Genomic DNA, 21,495 nt, shown 5'->3' on the forward strand with positions numbered 1-21,495 from the left:
AAGGTGCAGAAGTGAAGTTTGCTGAGCACAAAGCAGTGTCAGGGCAGGGAGGAACACCCAGCCCCAGGCTCTGACTGAGCAGCTCAGCTTTGGTCACACCGGTTCCCTGGGAGCTGCTCCCTCCAGGAATTCAGCAATCAGATCCCCCCAGCCTGCTCTTCATCCCAGCTCGAGATTGGGATGGGGAGAGGGCAGGGAGAGGCTGGGGTGGGAGCAGGAGCAGCTCCAGCCTCAGAGGAGGAACTGACGTTGCAGTTTTTGCCCCGCTCATTTTACAGTAAATAAAGGAATTAAGGAAGATTGCTGGAAATGTGTCCATTCAGGCAGCAGCTGAATTTCCTGTTAATTGCTTTGGGAGTGAGGGAGGAGGGAAAAGTGTGGAGACATCACAATGAGCAGCGAGTGCCTGGTGAGTACCCAAACCCTGACTCTGCACATGTGCTGCTAAGGACAGAAATAGAGATGTGCTCTCACAAACCCCTACTCAGTGACATAAAAAATAAACCCATCTCCCAGGGAGACAGAGAGTGCCAACTAATTTACCATGGCATTTGTTTTGGAGGAAGGAGTGGCACGAGCAGCCCCAGTGCCCTGGGGCTGGAGCCAGCTGAGCACAGGGTGAGGAGGAGCCTGGTGTGAAAAGGAGCAGCCCAAATCACAGAAATATGGGATGGTTTAGGCTGCAAGGACCTCAAAACTCATCTATTGCACCCCTTGCCATGGCAGGGACCCCTCCCACTGTCCCAGGGTGATCCAAGCCCTGTCCAGCCTGGCCTTGGCACTGCCAGGGATCCAGGGGCAGCCACAGCTGCTCTGGGCACCCTCCCAGGGAGGAATTTCCACCTTGCATCCCATCTAAACCCACTCTCTGCCAGCTGAAGCCATTCCCTTCGTCCTGGCATTCTTGTAAAGTCCCTCCCCATCTCTTGGCTCCCTCCAGATTAACCCTGTCCTGTGCCAAGCCTGGCTTTGTCCCTGCACCTCACAAGGGTGGGGGGAAGCTGCTGGGACTCCTGGAGACCCTGGGATATTGATCCTGGTGCACTCAGGAAGGGTGAGGGTCAGGAAGGGGGAAGGAGAGCCTCTGCTAACGTCACACCTTTCAAAGCCAGCCAGGACAAGCAGCCAGAAGGGCTCTGAACAGGGAAGCAGGAAACCCTGAGCTGACACAATCTCCTGCCCTGTTATCTGCACCTTTGGTTTATTATATTTAATCAGGCTTTTGACCTGCAGGAGGAACATCCGAAGAGAAAACAGCACCAAAATCTTTTGTCAGCACCAACTCTGCAGATCCAATAAAAGCTCAGAGCAGCACCAAGCCAGCAGATCCAGCTTTTCTCTGTGATCCTGGCTTCTCCACAGCAAGTCACATTGCACTGCAATCAGGCTTTTCCAACAGGAAGTTCCCATTTGTCACTTTAAAAACCAACTCACTACCAAGAAAATCCGTCACGCAGTTCTTTCAGCTCCGTGTTTCTTTCCAGGCTGTAAAGCAGAGGCCATGGAGAGAGGAATCAGATGGAGGCAAAGGCCTGGAAGGGACCCTGAGGAGCAGTTTCACAGAGCCAGCTATACTTCAACCTGCTGTGGAGGACATTTGGAGATGGAGATTCCACATTCTCACTATGCAGGCTCCCAGGGGAAGCACATGCAGGGATTTTTCTGGGCTCTCTCCTAAATCTTCCTTGGTGCATTTTATTGCTGCCACTGGGAGTTTGTTTATTCCCCTTGCTGCAGACACTGCTGCATCTGCCCAGCAGCCCCAGGGACAGCCCTGGCTGTGCTGGCACTGACCCAGAGCCCCCTGCTCTGCTCTGCTCATTCCTGAGAGCTCCCACATCCCTCCCGTGCCTTTGCTGAAGTGCAAACCTGAGAAGAGCACTGGGGGGAAGGATTCCTTCCCTGCTTTCCACATCCCACCCCTGGATGAGCACTGCTGCAGGGTTTGTCCTTCCCCAGCAGCAGCTGAGGGCTCTGGGGATTCTCTGTTCTCTGGCTGTGACTTCCAGGGCCTTTTCCATGCAGCACCTCCCTAACTGATCACGGAATCACAGCATGGGTTGGGTTGGAAGGCACCTAAAGCCCACCCAGTGCCACCCTGCCATGGCAGGGACACCTCCCCTGTCCCAAACCCAGTGTCCAGCCTGGCCTTGGGCACTGCCAGGGATCCAGGGGCAGCCCCAGCTGCTCTGGGCACCCTGTGCCAGGGAACAGCTTCTTCTCCAGGCTGAGCAATCCCAATTCTCCCAGCTTTTCCCAGTCCTCTTGGCCTTTTCTCCATCCTCTCCTCGTGCAGTCAGTGACTCCTGCCACTGGCCACACCACAGCCACCTCTCTCAGGCTGCTCTTCCTGCTGCTCTTCCCTTCAGCTGGGGTTTGTTCAGTGCTCATCACCTAAAAATGTTTCCACGAGCCAAGACTGGAGCTTTCAGTCTCTCCTGGCTTGCCTGTTTTTGGATCCTTGATCTGGGCTCTCGTTGCTGATTCTTTCTTTTTTTGTGTTTGTTTTGAAATAAACAAAAGCTGGAACAATAAATGTCTGGGCACCCGGAGAGCAGAGAGGGATCAGATGTTTGCTGAAAGGAGGGATGTGGAAAAGAAAGGAATTACCTGGGAAGCACAGATCTCTCAGCATCTCTGTCAGGGAGAGGTGCCAGGAGGGGAGGGCAAGGAGCCCTTGGGATGCACACAGACAGGGATGAGCCACAGAGAAACCTTAATCCAGAATTAATCTGCTGCCACCAGTGGCATGATTGCTAATAACAAACAGTGGGCTGTGCTCACAGCCCTTCCTCACTGCCAGGATTCCATGCAGCAGGAACTCCTGCCTGCTGCAAACCCTTCCTCTGCTCCAGGCTTCTCTTCTCCGAGCTCACATTTTCCCATCTCCCAGACATTTGTGCTCACACTGTCCTGACCTCACCCCAGACTGTCCCCACAGGTGAACAATGCAGATTTCTCCTCCCTTTTAGCATTTACATGGTAAATGGCTCTTCCATGGAGCAGGGAAATCCTGAGCTGCATGGGCTGAAGGAAATCCCTTCTTCCTCCAGCTCCCAATTCCCTGGTTGTGTTTTAATCATCCCCCAGCAAGTTCTGCTCGCTGTGTTTTATTAAAAGCAAACACAAGTGCAGGAGGGCTGCTTGTTTTCCTCCCCGAGCTGTAAGGGAAGGGACCAGATCAATAAAACAGCTCAGCCAAGCAGAGCCCATGGAAAACGAGGCACTCATAAATGGCATCCTTGCAATTAGTTTTTATCAGCTCCATGATTTTCTGCTGACCAGGGAGGCTCCTAAACCCAGAGCAGCGAGGAGATGCTTGCTCTGTACTTCCCTGCAGCCCCCGGGCTACAGAGCAGGCTGGGCTCTGCCACTGGGAGATTTTGGGAGCTGCAGAGCTGAACCTCCTGTGCCTGTGACAGTGGGTGCCTGTGCAGCACAGCCTGGGAGGCAGAGCCAAGGACAGGGAGGGGATGAAGGCAAAGAGGAGGAGGAGGGAAAGGGAACTTGGTTTTCCACAGCAGAAGAGAAAGGGAACTTCATTCCCTTCATTTTCCACAGCAGAAAGGAAAGGGAACTTAATTCCCTTCATTTCATACAGCAGAAAGGAGAGGGAACTTCATTCCCTTCATTCCCCACAGCAGAAAGGAGAGGGAACTTCATTCCCTTCATTCCCCAGAGCAGAAAGGAAAAGGAACTTCATTCCCTTCATTTCCCACAGCAGCCTGGGCTCTGGGGCCCACAGGACCTGTTCTCCTGCCAAATTCCCCTTTCTGCCCCTGACCCCTGCCCAGTTCTGTCTTTCTCCTGCAGTTTGGTGATAGCTCAGCAGATTTTGTTTCTTGGGGGTTCAGTCTAACTCTGTCTTCCCCTGTTTTGACTCTACCATTTGAACCCAGCAGAGTTAATGAACACAACATTCTGGTGGTTCTTGGAAGATGCTTTCCCTTCATCCTTAACCCCCTGCTCATTGCTATTTCACAGATTCCTTTAGCCTCCCTTATCAGACACCTACATGTTCTAATTCCTCATTTGTATTCATTGCTGCAACTTTCCCTTCTTTTTCTGGGGACAGTGTTGACTGGGTTTGGGTTTCTATTTTATTTCCCTTTTGCCCTTCTCTGCTGAATGATAAAAATTCTGCTTGGCAGTTTTTCCTGCTAGGGAAAACATGTTTTTGTAACAATCCCATGGAGGACCCATGAAGAAAAAACATGTTCCACTGCCTTGGCTCATCTAAAATCAGCTGCAGCCTTGAGTTCTGTCAGACAGAGCTCTGAGAGGGGCTTTAATGGGGCCAGCTTTGGCTTCAGGCGATGTCAAAGCAGCCATAAAGAGCCAGATCACCCCAAACATCCTCCTCAAGCTTTTCTGGTCCATGTGGAACCAGCCTGGCTCTCACCTCAGCAATCATTTCAGCACCAGAGCCCAGCCCAGTCCCCCAGAAGAGCCAGGACACCCTAAAACATCTTCTGGGGTGATGAGCAGGGAAGAGCTCCTGTGCTGGATGCAGACCTTCAGCTGCACCCTTCGAGTCCTCCCAGGGAGAGCTCTGAGAAAGGTTTAATAGTGATATCCTGATGGAACAGCAGCCCTGCTACACCATAAAATGGGAGTTCATTCTCAGGGAGAGCTCTGAGAAAGGTTTAATAGTGATATCCTGATGGAACAGCAGCCCTGCTACACCACAAAATGGGGGTTCATTCTCAGGGAGACCTCTGAGAAAGGTTTAATTGTGATATCCTGATGGAACAGCAGCCGTGGTACACCCAAAAATGGGGATTCATTCTCAGGGAGAGCTCTGAGAAAGGTTTAATTGTGATATCCTGATGGAACAGCAGCTGTGGTATACCACAAAATGGGGGTTCGTTCTCAGGGAGAACTCTGAGAAAGGTTTAATTGTGACACTCCTGATGGAACAGCAGCCCTGCTACACCACCAAACGGGGGATTCATGAGGCCAGAGCAACCCTTCTGCAGCTGGGGAAGGGGCTGTGAGCGGCTGCTCAGCTGCTGGGAGGGATGATGTGGGATTTTAGTGATTTTCAGGACCCCCAAGCACCGAGGTGGAAGCCTCGGGCAGGAGTGGGCACAGCCAGGGGCAGAGAGGAGAGGGGAGGATGTGGTTTGGGGGCTCTTTGGAGGACAGAGCCTGAGGAGGAGCAGTGCCTGGGCTGCTGCTGGAGGATGAGCAGAGGATGTGCCTCACCTGTCACTGCCCTGTCCCCAGGGGAGCTGGGACAGGAGGTGTCTGTGCCACCTGCCACCAAGCAGGGGACACAGTGAGCCCTGCAGATGGCTCAGGGGGTGCTGCTGGGCTGGACACAGCCCTGCCCTGGTGCCCCGTGCTGGGCTGGACTGGGCTGCTGCTGGAGGATGAGCAGAGCTGGCTGTGCCTCACCTGTCACTGCCCTGTCCCCAGGGGAGCTGGGACAGGAGGTGTCTGTGCCACCTGCCACCAAGCAGGGGACACAGTGAGCCCTGCAGATGGCTCAGGGGGTGCTGCTGGGCTGGACACAGCCCTGCCCTGGTGCCCCGTGCTGGGCTGGACTGGGCTGGGCTGGGATGGATCTTCAGACTCCCTGATTCCAAACAAACCTGCGGGGTGAGAGCCTCTGGAGATGAGTGGGGATGGGATTCACTGAAGGCAGGGCTCTGCACGGCTGCCTCAGCTCGGGGAAACGCGGAGCCAGAACCCAGAGCAGGAGAATGATGTCCCTGCTTGGTGCAGGAGCAGCTCCAGCCCCTGCTGCATCAGCCAAACCCAGGCACTGCTCTGCAAAACCAGCTGGGAATAACCGAACCCTCCTGGCTGCAAAAACAGCCAGGACAAAAACACCCCACAACACCCAGAGAGGGGCTGAGAGTGGCTTTTCACCCTCATCTCCCCATGCCAGGCTGGGGACAGGTCCCTGTGCCCAGGGGTGACTCCCAGAGCAGCTGGCACCCAGCAGCATCTCCTCCTGAGCCTCAGGGCACTGCACCTCCAGCGATTTTCTCTAATTGTTTCCCTAATCACATCAAATTGCCCAAGCTCCATGTGTGCTCCTGCAGAGTAATTTGCTTTCCCCCAGGCCCTGTGTCTCTCCCTGCAGCCACTCCCCGGGGCTGAGGGGGCCTGGATCACATTATGGGCTCTAATAAAAATAAATCTAATGGAATTACACAGCAAGGCCAGATTAAAGTCAGCTGCTTTGCAAATCCTGGGGTTGGATTGGCGTTAGCTGAGGGAACGAGCACATGGATCATCCCTCTCCCACCTTCTGCCCCAGCTGAGGCAAAGGCAATGCCTCCCTAACAAATAATAATGTTATAAAGGTAGTCCCACAAAAAATGCACCAGGGAATGCCAGGAAACAGAAGTGGAAGGAGTTACATGCAAAAGCCATGAAGCACTTTCCCTCCTTTCCCATAAACTGCACCACAATGAGGTTCTTCACACTCTGCTTCCTCAGGGATCACTTGTTTACAAAGAAACATCGGCACCATTTAATCGGGTGTATTGCTCTTTTTAGAAAGAGGTTTTTTTTCAGACACTCCCTAAGGAACGAGGGACAGGAATGACAAGGTCAGAGCAGGGGACAGTCTCTAACCTGACACTCATCAGTGCCTTGCTCTGCAAACGGGCAGGGAAGCCCTAAGTGGATTTTAATTACAAGTGTTCCCATGAGAGATTTCCTTTAACCCCCAGAACTTGGCACTGTCCCCTCAGATTTTAGCCACGGGGTTCTCAGGATTGACACCAACATTCACTGCAGTCACAGAATCCCAGAATCATTTGGAAAAGCCCTCCCAGCCCATCCATCCCAACTGTGCCCCATCCCCACCCTGTCCCCAGCCCGGAGCCCCGAGTGCCACCTCCAGGGGCCACCTCCAGGGATGGGCACTCCAAACCTCCCTGGGCAGTTCCAGAGCCTGAGCACCCTCTCCATGGGGAAATTCCTGCTGATCCAACCCGATCCATCCTGAGTCCTTGTGGATCCCCAGGCAGCTGGAGCCAGGAGGGCTCCTCAGTGGAATGGCTCAGATTATTTCCATGTTGCCTCTGTGAACAAACCCCCCCAGGGGCAATCCTGCCTCCCCACCCTGCACCCTGCAGGGCTCGGGGATGGCTCTCTCCTGCCTTTCCCTCAAGCAGCAGCTGTGCTTTCACACACACACAGGGATATCTCCAGGGATGCAGCGTGGCCGTGGGATGTGCAGGGCAAGCTGCTGCCTCCTCCCCCCTCCCACTGCTCCTGCAGCGGGGCTCTGTCCCCACAGAGGACACTGGGCTCCTCACCTTGTCCTCCTGCTTGTCCCCCCTTGTCTGCAGGAGTGTGGGAAGCAGGACAGAGCTGTCCTCAAAGGAGAGCTGAGCAATTCCCAGCTCCTCTTCGGCCCCACTCCCAACACAGGCTCCTGCATCCTCCATCCCACATCCAGCTGCTTCTCCCCTGAATTCCCCTGGAAGCTCCTTCCACAGGTTCCAGCTGTTTCCAGCCCCAAGGGCTCAGCCTGTTCTGGCTGCCACCTGTCCCTTGCTCTTTGTCCTGCCTGGGACTTCCTGGAATACCTGGAAAAGGGGAGCAAACGTGGAAAACTCGAGGCATGCCAGCTGGCTCCAGAGGATGGAGATGAGGAGGAGGGGGAGAGGCAGGAGCACTGCTGGCACTTGCAGGAGCACAGTTGGCACAGAGGAGCCGAATGTACGATTTGGAGACTTCCTAGAATGAGCCAACAGGCTCACTCCGAGCACTCTTACTTTTAAATCAGTGTTTACAAAGTCCTGGGCAAACTCAACTATTTCTGTCTGTCCCCAGACAGAGCCTGCTGGAGGAAATAAGACAAACACACCTTGGTGTGGAAGGAGTTATTACCTAAGCAAACTCAGCCTGACTCATGTTTGTTTTTTAACGGCGTTATTGGACAGCACTGACAGAGCCAAGGTCAGGCTGCAGAGGGAAGAGGCAGAGGAAGATCTCAGAGGAGAGGAAGGTGCTGCTGCTCCCTGCCCATCACAGCAGTCCCCATTCCTGGTGGGAATGCTCCCTGTTTCCTGGGCACACCTGCTGCACATCCCTGGATGCCTTCCCTGGACAATGACCTCAGCCAGGCCATCCACCACCCTCTGCTACATGGACAAAATCCAAACGAGCTCCTAAAAAGCTCCACCCTGCCTTTGCCAAGTGAAACCAGCCAGCTGCAGTAACAGGGGACAGAGAAAAATCCTCCTCCTTAAAAAAAACCACCGGGCAATATTGCCATTCAAAGGAAAGTATTTTGGGTTTAAGAAGAAATGAAGTCACAATGGCATCACACGTTTCAGAGCACACTCCAGGCTCTGAAGCTGGCAAAGCAGGACTTGGCTCCTTCCTCAATGCCCTCAAGCAGCACAAACTTGCAGCTGGGTAATGTTTTAATTACTCACCCTTCTATCAAGTTTCCGAGGGTGAAGTTTGTTTTGGAGCCAGGGGAGGTGCCCCAGGGCTTGAGGAAGTGACACAAGTGACACTGCTCTGTCACCGGCAGGCACAGCTCTGTCTGTCCCCGAGTGGGAGCCACAAACTCCCAGCGCCTGAATCAAAGCATCCGGGCTTGGGCAGGACTCCTGGAGCCTCCCTCACCCTGGAGTGATTCTGAGCAAGCTTCGGCAGCAAGGAAATGCTTCAACCTCAGCGACACGAGCTTGGAACGGATGCAGAGCTGGGGGAGCCCCAGTGTGAGCGGAGCCTTTGCACTCTGGACCCTGGCACAGCACAGAGCTGCCCAGTCCTGGAAAACACCTTCTTCACCACAGAATCGCACAGTTGTTAAGGCTGGAAAACCCCTCTGAGATCCTCGGCTCCATCCGTTCCCCCAGCACCGCCAAGGCCACCACTGAGCCGTGTCCCCGAGCGCCACAATCCTCCGGGGACAGCCGCTCATCCTCGCTTTAGCGAAGTTTCCCACTCGTGCAGAGCCCGCCGAGCCGCCCCTCGCGGCGATTCCCCGGTGCCAGGCGCTCCTGCTCGCTGCCATCCTCGGTCCCCTTCCTCCTGCGGCTGGGTGCTGCCCATCCCAGCGCTTCCCTGGGCACGGGAGCCGCTCGCTGCCACCTTCAGCTGCGCGGGCACGCACGGAGCAGCCTTTCCCTGCGAGCGCCCGGGGCTCTGCCGCCGGCCCGCGGGACACCGGGCACCGCACCCGGGGGACACCGGGCACCGCACACGGGGGACACAGGGCACTGCGCCCGGGGACACTGAGGACAGCACCCTGGGGACACTGAGGACAACACACGGGGGACACCGGGCACCGCACACGGGGACACTGAGGACAGCACACGGGGGACACCGGGCACCGCACACGGGGGACATTGAGGACAGCACACGGGGGACACCGGGCACCGCACACGGGGGACATTGAGGACAGCACACGGGGGGACACCGGGCACTGCGCCCGGGGACACTGAGGACAGCACCCTGGGGGACGCTGGGCACCGCACCCGGGGTGGGGGGACACAGAGCATCGCACACGGTGTGGGACACCGGGCACAGCACCCGGGGGATGTACGGCACCGCACCCGGGGGCTGACACCGAGCACCGCACCGCATCCCCGCCCGCATCACCCCCGCGCTGCCGAGCGGCTCTCCCCGGGCGATGCCGGCGAACAGCCGCTCCCGGAGCGGGTTTCCCCCATCCCCAGCGGAGCCCCGTCCGCCGCTCCCTCCGCCGCCCCCTGCTCACCGTGGCCGGGGCAGAGCCCCGCGGCTCCCCCGGCGCGGCCGCTCATGCTGGAGATGGGGCAGGCGGCTGCGGGCGCTGCCCGGCGCGGATGCGGGCTCTCCTCTCTCCTGCCCGCCCAGGTGCGGATGCGGGCTCTCTCGCCTGCCCAAGGTGTGGATGCGAGCTCTCTCTCCTGCCCCAGGTGCGGATGCGGGGCTGCGCTCCCGCCCCGGCTCCTCGGGCAGCGCCCGCCCCCGGCCCGCCCCGCACGGAGGTGCCCGGCCCTGTCCCCGCCCCGCCCGGGGAAAGCCGGGGCCGTTCCCCCCAGAGCCCGAGCCCGAGCTCGCCCCGTGTGCCCCCGGAGCGCGGTGGGCAGGGCAGCTCTCCCTTTATCCAGTGAATTCTCGCCGATGCTTCTCCCTCGCTTTCGGAGCGACTCCAGGGATCGGCGGTTTGGTTTGGTTGCTAGTGTGCAGAAGAGAAGTGGAGCAAACCCATCTTACTGTAACTTGCTCGTTTGGAACCGCTTCTTAAAGATCTGAGGGGTTTTGGCAAAGATCTTTCAATGGATTTCTCAAAACAAACAGAAAACTGGCGCTATTTCCAAGCACGCGGCGAAGGCTTTTTCATTGCAGCATCAGTCCAGCTCCTGTGACATTATTGGAGATTTGGCAGCTGAAATCTGGCCCTGACACCCTGAACAAAGCTCAGTCTTGGCAGAGCAGGACACCACAACCAGCTCATCAGCTGAGCTTTTAAAACACCCATTGAAATAAACCCAGCATCAACCCAGGAGCTGGGCAGCTCCTCCTCCAGGTGTGGTCACCTTCACCTTTCACTGGAGCTGCGCTTTGGGGTTTGGGGTTTCAAGCTGCAGGGCCTTTGTACAGTCACTGCAGGGCTGGCATTTCTCAGAGATCACTGGGTCACTGTGTTCACAGCGAGATCCAGAGCACGCTCAGGGTCAGAGATGTAATTTTTTTTTTTTTTTGAGCATTTCCGTGCCCTTTAACCACAGCTGAGGTCCTTGCCCCTGGAAAAGACATCTCCACTTGTGTGTGGGTGCAGGAGAAACCACAGCACCCACAGAAGTGCAATACCTGCTGCTTGCTGACAAAATACGTCAAAAAAGTAAATGTATATTGAACACATTATCAATTTGTCTGATAGGACTCATTTTTTTAAGATCTGGGGGGTTTTGGCGAAGATTTTTCAATGGATTTCTCAAAAATTTGGTGTTGTTTTCAGGGCAGTGCAGGCAAACACCACCCAGGAGTGTGTGCTGCATGTGTTTGTCCATCACTATAGAAACTGAAAGACAGAGATAGAATAACATTAACAAAAGTAAACCCCATCCAATCCACGAAGAAACACCCTGTCACAGTGTGGATTTTCTCGGACTCAAAGGACCAAAACCAAAGTAAATGAAGCTGGTCTGGGTGGAGCTGTTAAAGAGTTCCTGAAGCAATTTTGGTTTGCCTGCGTTTTCCTCTCCATGGTACTGATGTGAACTTTCTGGACATTATTGCTATTTACTAATAGTAGACACTAGTGGTAGCTACTCACTAGTGTAGCCTCTAGCTTTAATGCTGAATTGACAAATAAATTCCTCATGGAGCAAACAACTGTAGTTCTTCCTGGCAGGACCTGAGTGCTCAGAGCAGCTCCTCACCTGCCTTCCAAAGAGTTCCCAGCCAGGCTCTCCAGCAGCACCTCCTAAAGGGAAAAAATGGCACAAAGGGGAAAAAATCAGAGTGTGGAGCCCTGAGGCCATGCCGAGTTTGCAGGAGGGGGAGAACTGAGGCACAGTGGGTTTGTGTGCTCTCCTGTCAGTGCTTGGGTGGGCTGAGGGCCAGCAGTGCCCTGGGCAGGGTTGAAGCTGCTCAGGGGAGGATTTGGTGCCCAAGCCCCCTCCAGCCCTGGCTGTTGTGAACCCGGGCCATGCTGACCCCACTGCTGTCCCCAGGGTCCATCCCACCTCCTCTCAATGCAGCTTCCTCTCCAGGATTGGCAAAAGTTTATTCCACCTGAATGGCACGCCTAAAAAAAAACGGATTTAAATTTTGAAACAGGAAAATTGGAAAGTATTAGAGAAGGAGATAAAGCACTGGAGTTTGGGTTTTGTTTTGTTTGTTTGTTTTTTTTTTTTTGTTTGTTTGTTTTGTTTTGTTTTTGTTTTGTTTTGTTTTGTTTGTGGTTTTGGGGGTTTTTTTTGTTTTTTTGGGGTTTTTTGGGGGTTTTTTTCCCCCTGTTTTTCCTCCCCTCCTCCTGCTGTAACAATGATAAATCCCAAGATCTGGTTGAGAAGGAGAGTGGCTGAGTGATTCATCGGGACTGAATCACAGTCACTCTGCAGAGGAATCCGCTGCTGCTGCAGGTGCAGCTCCATCCCTGCCCTGGATCCCTCCCCGCTGCCCCCCAGGAGCACAGAGGGACAGGAACAGAGCCAAACAGAGCGAGCAGCTCTGGGTGAGCTCCCTCCGAACAGCCCTGCTCTCCTTTGCCCACGTGGGAGGGATTCTATCCAGAAGGGAGCAGGAATACTTTGATTTTCTGAGGGTTTTACCCACTGCTGGATCACGCAGCCTCCCACTCCCCCGGGGAAGAACTTTCCTTCTGTTCCTTTTGAAATGGAAGCTTTCCCCCTCCCTCTCAGAGAATCCCCCACTAATCCTGGGATGCAGCAGCAATTGGTACCCAGAGCTAGGCTGGAAAATCGGGATGCAGCAGCTGAATTCCTGGGATTTCCCAGGCTTGGATTTTCTGAGGGACATCAGAGGAGAGGCAGGAGAAAAATTCTGCTCTGCAGCTGATTTGCAGCACCAGCTGGGTTGATGCTTGTCCTTACAGAGAATTTTGTCTCTCTGTTGTCAGCACCTCCTCTCCTCGCATCATTCACACCCAGAACTCTCGGGATTGCCAGGAATGCACATTCCCAGACCCCTCTGAAAGTGCTCAGCCAAGCCGAGGTGCAGACCAGCTCCAAACTGAAATGGCAGGGAAGAGGAAGGTCAGCCTGGTGATTCCCAAACTGACAGGTTTTGAAATAATCCAGCTCTGCCCTCCCTGTCTGCAGGGCACTCTGATCCAACCCCACAGGTTATTTACAGCTCTGTCCCCAGACACAAACCTAAATCCCAGTTTAAGGCAGGTCTGGCTTTTAGCTTTAAAACAGAGCATTTGGGTCACTTTTAGCAGTGTAAAATCATTGTTCATAACGCAGACATTGCTGGCTCTGCTGTCATTGGAGGGGCACAGAATTATTTTGGAAGATCCTGTCAGAGTGACCCCTGGAGAAATTTGTTACCTCAGGACCAAAGGTGGAACCAAAGCAAGGGACAACCACGTCAGCATCACCTGGAGAGTCAGAGCTGGAGGCAAATTCACATTTACAATCCGTGGGCTGGAAAATACTGAACAATCCCTCAGGAATGCAAGGAGGAGACTCTCCTGGGAGAGCTCTCTGAGTCCTGGGCCATCTCAATCTCTCTCTGTAGGCCACACAAGTGTGACAGAACTTCCCATCCTTTTCTTTTAACCGTTTCTTTCCTAAAATCCTATTTCCAATGAACACTTGCACTTGTTTCTCTGCTCCAGCAAGGAAGTTTTGGAAGGAAGAGGGAGGCAGAGATGCAAATCCCCTGCCATCCCCCCAGGGCTGAGGGGTGCTTGGGTGTTTGTCCTTCTGCCCTGCAGAGCTCCTTCCCTTCCCTGGCAAGCACAGGGATGGGTTCTGGATGTGGAGCCCTCCCGGGCTGCCTCATCTCCATGCAGATGAGGCTGTGTGTAATTCCATGGGAGTGTAATTCCCTGGGAATGCAGATAACTGGTGCGGCTGTGAATAAGAGAGCCGAGTGAATCATTCATCACGGATTATTGATGGGATTAATTTTACCTCTTTTTCTGCTCTCAGGATGCCCACGAGCCCCCCCCCAATTTATTTCCCCCCTCTTTTATGGAATATTTCTGGAGACAAAGTAGATTAAAGCCGAGTAATTTTTCTGCTCTCTGCTGGGCTGAATGAGATGTTTGCTGCCAGATTAACCCTTGCAGTGTCTTCCCTGCTGCCACCACACCCCTTGGGTCACACTGCTTTTCTAACACCAGCTCTGCTCCAGACAGACCTCCCCGGCCCTGGGCTGGTGTTTGTGTCCCTTCGGTGGCTGTGACAAAGGTCCTGCCCCGTGTGAGCGTGGCTCCCTCAGCCCCCAGCACCAGGGGATGCTTTGGGGTGATTTTCCCCAGGATTGCTCCCTGGAGATGGCTGCAAACCCTGCTGCTGTTTCCATGGCAGCACGCAGCCAGTTCCACTGGGGTTGGGCACAAAACCAAAATAAACCTGCACAGAGATTTCCCCTTGCCCACCCCTGGCCTTTGGGGACCCTTTGGGGACCCCTGGGAACCTCAGGCTGCTGCTGTGCCTTTGTCCCCTGGGCTCTGCAGCTGTGTGAGCAGTGGCTCTGCTGTCTGGGGCTTCTGTCAGATGCAAAACCAATTTCCCAAATCCTTTACCTGCTAGGTGAGGCAGCATCATTTCTGATTATTAATTCCCTATCGAAAAAATAAAAGGAAAAAGAAGGAGAATTCTTTATTCAGAGCTGTTCAAAGAGATGAGGAGAGCCTGCAGTGGTTTGCAAACCCTTCCTGCCAACCCCCAGAGGTAAAACCAACCTGTGCCCAGAGTCCTGAGCTCAGCTCCTTCCCAGGATGGTTTTTCCTCACGTTGCTCTCGTGTTTCCAGGCTGGCATCCAGGGATCTGCAGCAAGGAGCTAAGCCAGAGCTGTGCTACCCACAGGTTTAGGCCAGGCTTTGATAAGACAGACTCAGGGCTTTTCCCCTCTCTGGCTGGGGCTCAAAGGCACAACTGGATTTACACAACCAGCCCTGGGTCCAATAAATGCAGAAGACAATTCAGTATTTGCCCTTCCAGTAAACAAACACCAGGAGCTCCCCACCCAAATTTAACTCACCTCTTGTGCCACGTTTAACCTTCAGCCATTCTCACATCTCCTTTCTGCAGTTTCCACCCGGGTTTGGGCAAAATTCACGGGCAGTAAGCACAAAGCCTTGAAGGGAAAGCCATTCTGCAGCTTCCCAGCCACAGCAAGAGTTTGGAGCTGAAAGGGCACAGAGGATGGGCTGGGCACAAGGAAGGGAGGGCTCAGCAAGGGGAAATCACCTCTCAGCAGCAGCAGCTGCTGCCCTTCCTCCCTGGGGCCACGCACAGGTGTTTGCAGGAATGCAGCTCCTGGAGTGATAAAAAAAGGGGAAAAAATATAAAAAATTAGAAAGAATTGGTTGGTTGTGGTCCAGCCACAGCCCAGGGGTGTGGGACAGCCCCAGGGTGGGGACAGCGGTGTGACACAACGGGGCCATCCTGTGGCAGGTGACACCGAGAGCCCTCCCCTGCCCTGCTGTGGGAAACAGCAAAGCCTTTCAGGAATCTGGGAAAAGCAAGCCTCAGAAACAGAAAGAGCAGAGAAATTAGAGCTGGCTGCAGCTGCAAGGTGTGACAGTAGAAAAGTTACAATAGTACAGCAAGCACACGATATGAAACAATAAATATGAAGCAAACAATATGAAACAATAAATATGAAGCAAACAATATGAAACCACAGCAAACAATATGACATGAAACAATAGCTTGAGTTTTAGGCTTGGCTGAGATGGGCCTTCAGAGTGCAGAAATGGAAGGTTTGAAGCTCAATAATTTAGTGTTGTGTGTTGTCAATAGAAGGCAGGCAAGCATTTTGTGCAGCAGGAGTTCCTGTGCTGTTAGTGACTGGCCAGAACAATTGTCTGTGAGCTTTAGCAATATGCTGCTGGCTAGAAAGTTTTTCAAATGCTCTGGAAGAAGGGCTGGCTGCAGCTGCAAAGTGTGACATTAGAAAAGTCACAATAGTACAGCAAGCACACGATATGAAACAATAAATATGAAGTAAACAATATGAAACAATAAATATGAAGCAAACAATATGAAACCACAGCAAACAATATGACATGAAACAATAGCTTGAGTTTTAGGCTTGGCTGAGATGGGCCTTCAGAGTGCAGAAATGGAAGGTTTGAAGCTCAATAATTTAGTGTTGTGTGTTGTCAATAGAAGGCAGGCAAGCATTTTGTGCAGCAGGAGTTCCTGTGCTGTTAGTGACTGGCCAGAACAATTGTCTGTGAGCTTTAGCAATATGCTGCTGGCTAGAAAGTTTTTCAAATGCTCTGGAAGAAGGAAATCTTTGGCCGCTGCTGGCAGGACGTGAGCTGTGGCCACCTTCCAGTGGTCTCAGCCACGTGCTGAGGCTGATGCTGCAATAAAGCTCGAGGCACAAAGCCCAGCAGTCCTGTCCTGTTTGTGAAAACCCCCAGAGAAGACTTTGGGGTTCCCTCCTTTGGGATCGAGCAGAGCTGCCCATCCCTGTGCCATCCTGTCCCCAGTGTGGCACGATGCTCTCTCCAGCTGAGTTTTGTCTGCTGGGGCAGTGCTCATGGAGATAATCCCATGCTGGCAGCACATTAATTGCTTCAGAGCACTTAGAGAGCTGCAGAAGCAACTTCTTGCCATTCCAGGGGCTGTTTTTTCCAGGAACAGGCAGAGAGGAGAGCAGCCCTGGGTGCAGCAATCAGTGCCTCCAGAGGGGAAGCAATCAGCACCAGCCACAACCTTTACTCCTCCAACCTCCCCGGAGGGAACATTTCAAAGCATCAAAAGGATTTAAACCTGTCCAGCTGCTGCTGAGCCATAATTACCAGTTGCACAGTCAGCTCCCAGTGCGGCTGACAAAGCCTCAGCAGCAAATCCTCTCCTCGTGCCAGTGCTGGAGTATTTATAGAGCCCAGCCAGGCAGGGGGCACGGGCAGCAGCAGCAGCAGAAGGGATCTGCATGCCAGGGGGGAGAGAATTTGCTTTCAGCTGCCTGGCCTTTCCCCAGCCCCTGGGGATGCTCCAGGAGGGTCCCTGGCACAGAGTGGCAGCTCCTGGGGCTGCTCCCCAGGAGCTGCCCCAGGAGGACAGGGGGACATTGGGGCCCAGGCTGTCCTGCCACAGCTCTGCCCAAAACTGGCCTTGGGCAGTGCCATCTGCCCCTCCTGTGTCACATTGCCAGCCCTGGGCTCTCACAGAAAGTGACATAAACCCAGCAATGCTGGGCTGCCCTGGCAGTGTGGGGACAGGGGTGCTGGGGCTGGGAGAGCTGGGCAGGCAGGGCAGGGGCTGCCAGCGAGGTCCCAGGGCTGGAGGGGACAGGGGAGGAGGTTGTCACCCCTGAGCAGTGCTGGGTGTCTCTGTGGCACTGCCCCAGCTGCCCACGCGTTGATCTGTGTCCCACTGCAGGATCTCTGCCCTGGGCTGCACCAGGCTGTGCCAAGGCTTTACCAGCACTGCCTTTATTTCCTGCCTTGATCACCCCACTGAGACCATAAATACCTCTGAAGCCTAACCAGAACACTTTCATTTGCTCCATAAACAGTCTTGTGAAGGAGATGATGGCTGTTCAGAAGGGGAAGGGGGGTCAGGGACCAGGAGGTTTTTACTGCCTTGCTGGTTTTACCCCCCCCCCCCCCGAAGTGCCCCATTCCTCTTTGTTCTGGGGCTGAGGGAACTCCCTGGGGAGTTTCCTCACTCTGGGATGGCCTGAGAGGATCCTTGGAAAGAGGAGCTGCATCCCACCCACACCTGGAGCACCTGGAGCACAAACATCCATCCCTCCCTGCAAGATCTTTGGTCACTTCAGCCCCCCTGGCACAGCCTTGCCCCAAGGACTGCAACCAGCCGGACACCCCGTTTAAAATAATTTTTAAATCTATTTTAAATCAGTTTTTAAGCACAAAAAGGCATTTTCCTGAGCACAGCCACAGGATTCCTTTTCCACACTCTTTATTTACAGCAGTCTCCCGTCCCTGGGCTTCCAAGACACAATTCCCTCCAGCAATTCCCTCCAGCAGGATTTCTTTTGGGGGTGGGGATGGATGATGCTCACGGTCCTTGCCATGGCAGGGGTGGATTGGGATGAGTTTTGGGGTCCCTGTCACAGCAGGGATGGGCTGGGATCAGTGCAGGAGGTTTTGGGGTGCCTGTCACAGCAGGGGTGGGCTGGGATGAGTGCAGGAGGTTTTGGGGTGCCTGTCACAGCAGGGATGGGCTGGGATCAGTGCAGGAGGTTTTGGGGTGCCTGTCACAGCAGGGGTGGGCTGGGATGAGTGCAGGAGGTTTTGGGGTGCCTGTCACAGCAGGGATGGGTTGGGATGAGTGCAGGAGGTTTTGGGGTCCCTTCCCGAATTCCCGGCGGGTCCCGGCCCCGCTCGCGGCTCACTGGCGCCCTCCAGCGGCCACGCGGGGCAGGCGCAGCTCCGGCCCTTCCCACCCCTGCCCCATCCCGAGCTCAGCCCCCCCAAACCCTTCCCACCCCTGCCCCATCCCGAGCTCAGCACCCCCAAACCCTTCCCATCTCTGCCCCATCCCAAGCTCAGCCCCCCAAACCCTTCCCATCCTCTGCTCCATCCTGAGCTCAGCTCTCCCCAAACTCTTCCCACCCTTCTGCCCCTCTGGCAGAGCATCCCAGCCCCTCCTGCTCGCTCCGATTTCCCACCTCTGCCCCATCCCCAGCTCAGCCCCCCCAAACCCTTCCCACCCCTGCTCCATCCCGAGCTCAGCACCCCCAAACCCTTCCCATCTCTGCCCCATCCCAAGCTCAGCCCCCCAAACCCTTCCCATCCTCTGCTCCATCCTGAGCTCAGCTCTCCCCAAACTCTTCCCACCCTTCTGCCCCTCTGGCAGAGCATCCCAGCCCCTCCTGCTCGCTCCGATGGCTCAAAACCGAACCTGCTCCCCTCTCCTCGCACCCAGGGCTACAGAGCCACCTGGAAGTTCTGTTCTTCGGGCTCCGGGAGAGCAGCCTGTGTGTCCTTGCTCTCCCCCCGGTGCCAGAGCTCAGCAAACTGCACGGCATCGTGGATGCTGCGGATGCAGCTGGCCCCCAGTGCCCCCCGCCCGGCCAGCCCAGCCTCCCTCCCGGAGCCGCTGGCGGATGGAGGGGTTGCAGTTGGCCAGGAGCACCTGGACACCCACCTCCTTGTAGTCATGGTGTGTCTCCTTGAGCACAGAGAGACCCACGGTGTCTATGAACTGCATGGCCCCGCAGTCCAGGACCAGGGTGTGCATGTCTGTGCAGGGGGGACAGGTATCTCCTGGAGGTCTCTCAGCCCTGCTCCGGGCCTGTTTCAGGCAGCCACAGCCGGTGGCCCAACAGCCCCTGCTGCTGCTGCCCGGCTCTGGCTCTGCCTGCAGGACAGCAGCCAGCAGGAAGGGGTTGACCCCGGTTTTCTGGTACAGCACAGCCTTGAAGTAATCCTTGTAGTAGAGGGAGCACTCGAAGCGGAAGATTTTGACGTTGGCGATGCTGCCGAGCTGTTTGTAGGCGGCCTGGTCCTCGTGGATCCCCCTGTCGCTGACCTTGCCCAGCAGCGTGGCGCGGGGCCGCCGCGTGAGGAAGACGATGCTGAGCAGGGCGAAGCAAACGCCCAGCAGCAGCCCGACCTCCGTGGTGACCAGCGTGGAGCACAGCGTGGTCGTCCACCACACCACCGCGTCCAGCTTGCTGAGCTGCCACATCCTGCGGGTGTCACGAGGCCACCCCGCAGGTTGGCGATGGTGACCACGCCAAGGATGGAGGTCTGCAGCGAGTAGAAGAGCGGGGAGATCCACAGCAGCACCAGCAGCAGCACCAGGGAGGTGACCAGCCTGGACACCTGGGTCTGGCTCCCCGTGGACTCCTTCAGCAGAGTCTTGGTCAGGGCAGCAGAGCTGGCAAAGCAGTAGAAGAAGGAGGGGATGAGGTTGCACAAGCCGATGGCGATCACCTCCTGGTTGGCGCTGACGGCGTAGCCGTGCTTTTTGCCAAAGATTTCTGCCAGGGACACGGTTGTGGCAAAGCCAGTGACGGCGATGGGCAGAGCATCCAGTGCCAGGCTGGGAGACAGGCTGATGTCTGGGACAGTGGGCTTCCTGAAGCCTGTGGGGATGTCCCCGCACACAGCGGCCTTGTAGTGCTGCTGGAAGCCAAAGTAGCGGGAGATGATGGTGGCGACGATGACCACCAGCAGCTCGGTGGGGAACGGGGCCTTCATCCTCTCCTCGTAGCGCTCGTTGAGCTCCTTGATGGGCACGATGATGGCCAAAGCCACCAGGCTGGTGAGCAGGTCGCAGATGTTGGTGTTGTGGATGTGCCTGAAAAGGTCCACCCAGGTGAGGAGGAAGGAGCCCACCCCCTCGTGACGGGGGATTTTCAGCCCAGCAGATATTCCATCTGGGAGGTGATGATGGTGAGGCTGGAGCCTGTCACGAAGCCACCCAGCAGAGGCTCTGACAGGTAGACAGCCACGAAGCCCATCTGTAAAACCCCCAGCAGGATCTGAAAAGCAAAGCAGCCGCAGCTTTAGCATGGGTGAGAAGGGCTGGAAGGGATGGCTGGAAACTTATGTCACTTTGCTGCCACTTTAGCAGCTCTGGCTACTCTGTCTGGGGATGTGCTGAGCATTCCATGGGAGGAGTTTGTCTTCAGGAGTTAATCTGGAGTACGGAAATCTAGAGGGACCTACCTTTAACACTTCCCTGTGGCTGGGGATGCCACACAGAAAATCCTACGAGATCCCTGCTGCTGCCTCCTCAAGAGCAGCCCCACCAGAGCAGCTCTGGGTATCACTCACTTGGGATACCCTGAATTTCAGCTGTCCCAGTGGAAAAGCCTGGAACTGCTCAGTGACAGCCTAGGCAGTGGGAACACTGCAGGGAGCATGGCAGGGTCCTTGAGGGTGGTCCTTGTCTGCCCCAAACCTGCTCTGAGCTGCCCAGCTGCAGCACTGAGGTGCTGGGAAGGTGGTTCACAGATCCTTCTCTTCTCTTGCTGTGTCTTGATCCTGAGGATGTCTCAGACACATCCAAGGACGTGGTTGTCCCGTGGAGGAAAACAAACCCCATTCAGCTGTGTTTGCACTTTTAAAATCACTGCATTCACAAATTCAAGCATGGACGTGGCCGCGTAGATGATGTCGCAGAAGAAGTTGGTGTAGGTGCCGTAGACAGGATCCTGGTGGGCCAGCAGGGAGTAGGAGATGGACTGAGGGATGGCCACCACGGCCACCAGGAGCCCCGAAACCACGTCCCCCAGCAGCTGGGTGCGGGGGCAGCCACAGCAGCAGCACAGGGACCTGCCCAGGCTGCTCTGACCTTCTCCAGGATCAGCTCCCTGCTGTTCGAAGCTGTGGGCTCGTGTTCCTCCGGGATGATCAAGGTGGCAGGAGCCTGGTGTGGCTGGAGGGAGCCCAGGGTGGCTTTGCTGGGTGCTGGCTCCTGGCTGGATGTGTCCCCCATGGGCACAGGAGAGCCGAGGCAGGAGAGCAGGTGGGTGTGAGGGGCACAGGGGCTTTGCTTAGCTCCAGGGCTCGTGCCATGGGCAGATAAGTAAATAAATAAACAAATAAACACACAAACAAATAAATAAATAAAGGGAAATTATCTCAGACAAGGCAAACCAAGGCGTTTTCCCAAGGCTGATTTGTTTGCTGTCACTTCTGGAGCTGATTAACCACAACCCCCAAATCAGGGGCACAGCTACAGAGCATCCCCCGTGCTCCTTCACCATCCCTCTTGTTTTGAAACAGGAACTTCACTGAATTTCAGTGAAATTTCACTCAATTTCACTTAAACTCCTTCTGCCATCAAGACGCTGCTACTTAGGCAAAAACTTCTTTTGGAATTGTTAAGATATTCCAAGGGATACTTTAGGAATCAAGATGTGGGTAAGGGAGATAATTTGCCAGT

At 55.1% G+C, this 21,495-nt stretch overlaps 1 pseudogene; it reads right to left on the reverse strand.

The window, feature by feature from the left end:
• Positions 1-18,524: 18,524 nt before the first annotated feature.
• On the reverse strand, positions 18,525-21,045 carry LOC121332407 (annotated as a pseudogene).
• Positions 21,046-21,495: the final 450 nt, after the last annotated feature.

The sequence above is a fragment of the Onychostruthus taczanowskii genome, unplaced genomic scaffold, assembly GCF_017590055.1.
Source record: "Onychostruthus taczanowskii isolate IOZ18803 unplaced genomic scaffold, ASM1759005v1 scaffold14, whole genome shotgun sequence".
NCBI classification, from domain to species: domain Eukaryota; kingdom Metazoa; phylum Chordata; class Aves; order Passeriformes; family Passeridae; genus Onychostruthus; species Onychostruthus taczanowskii.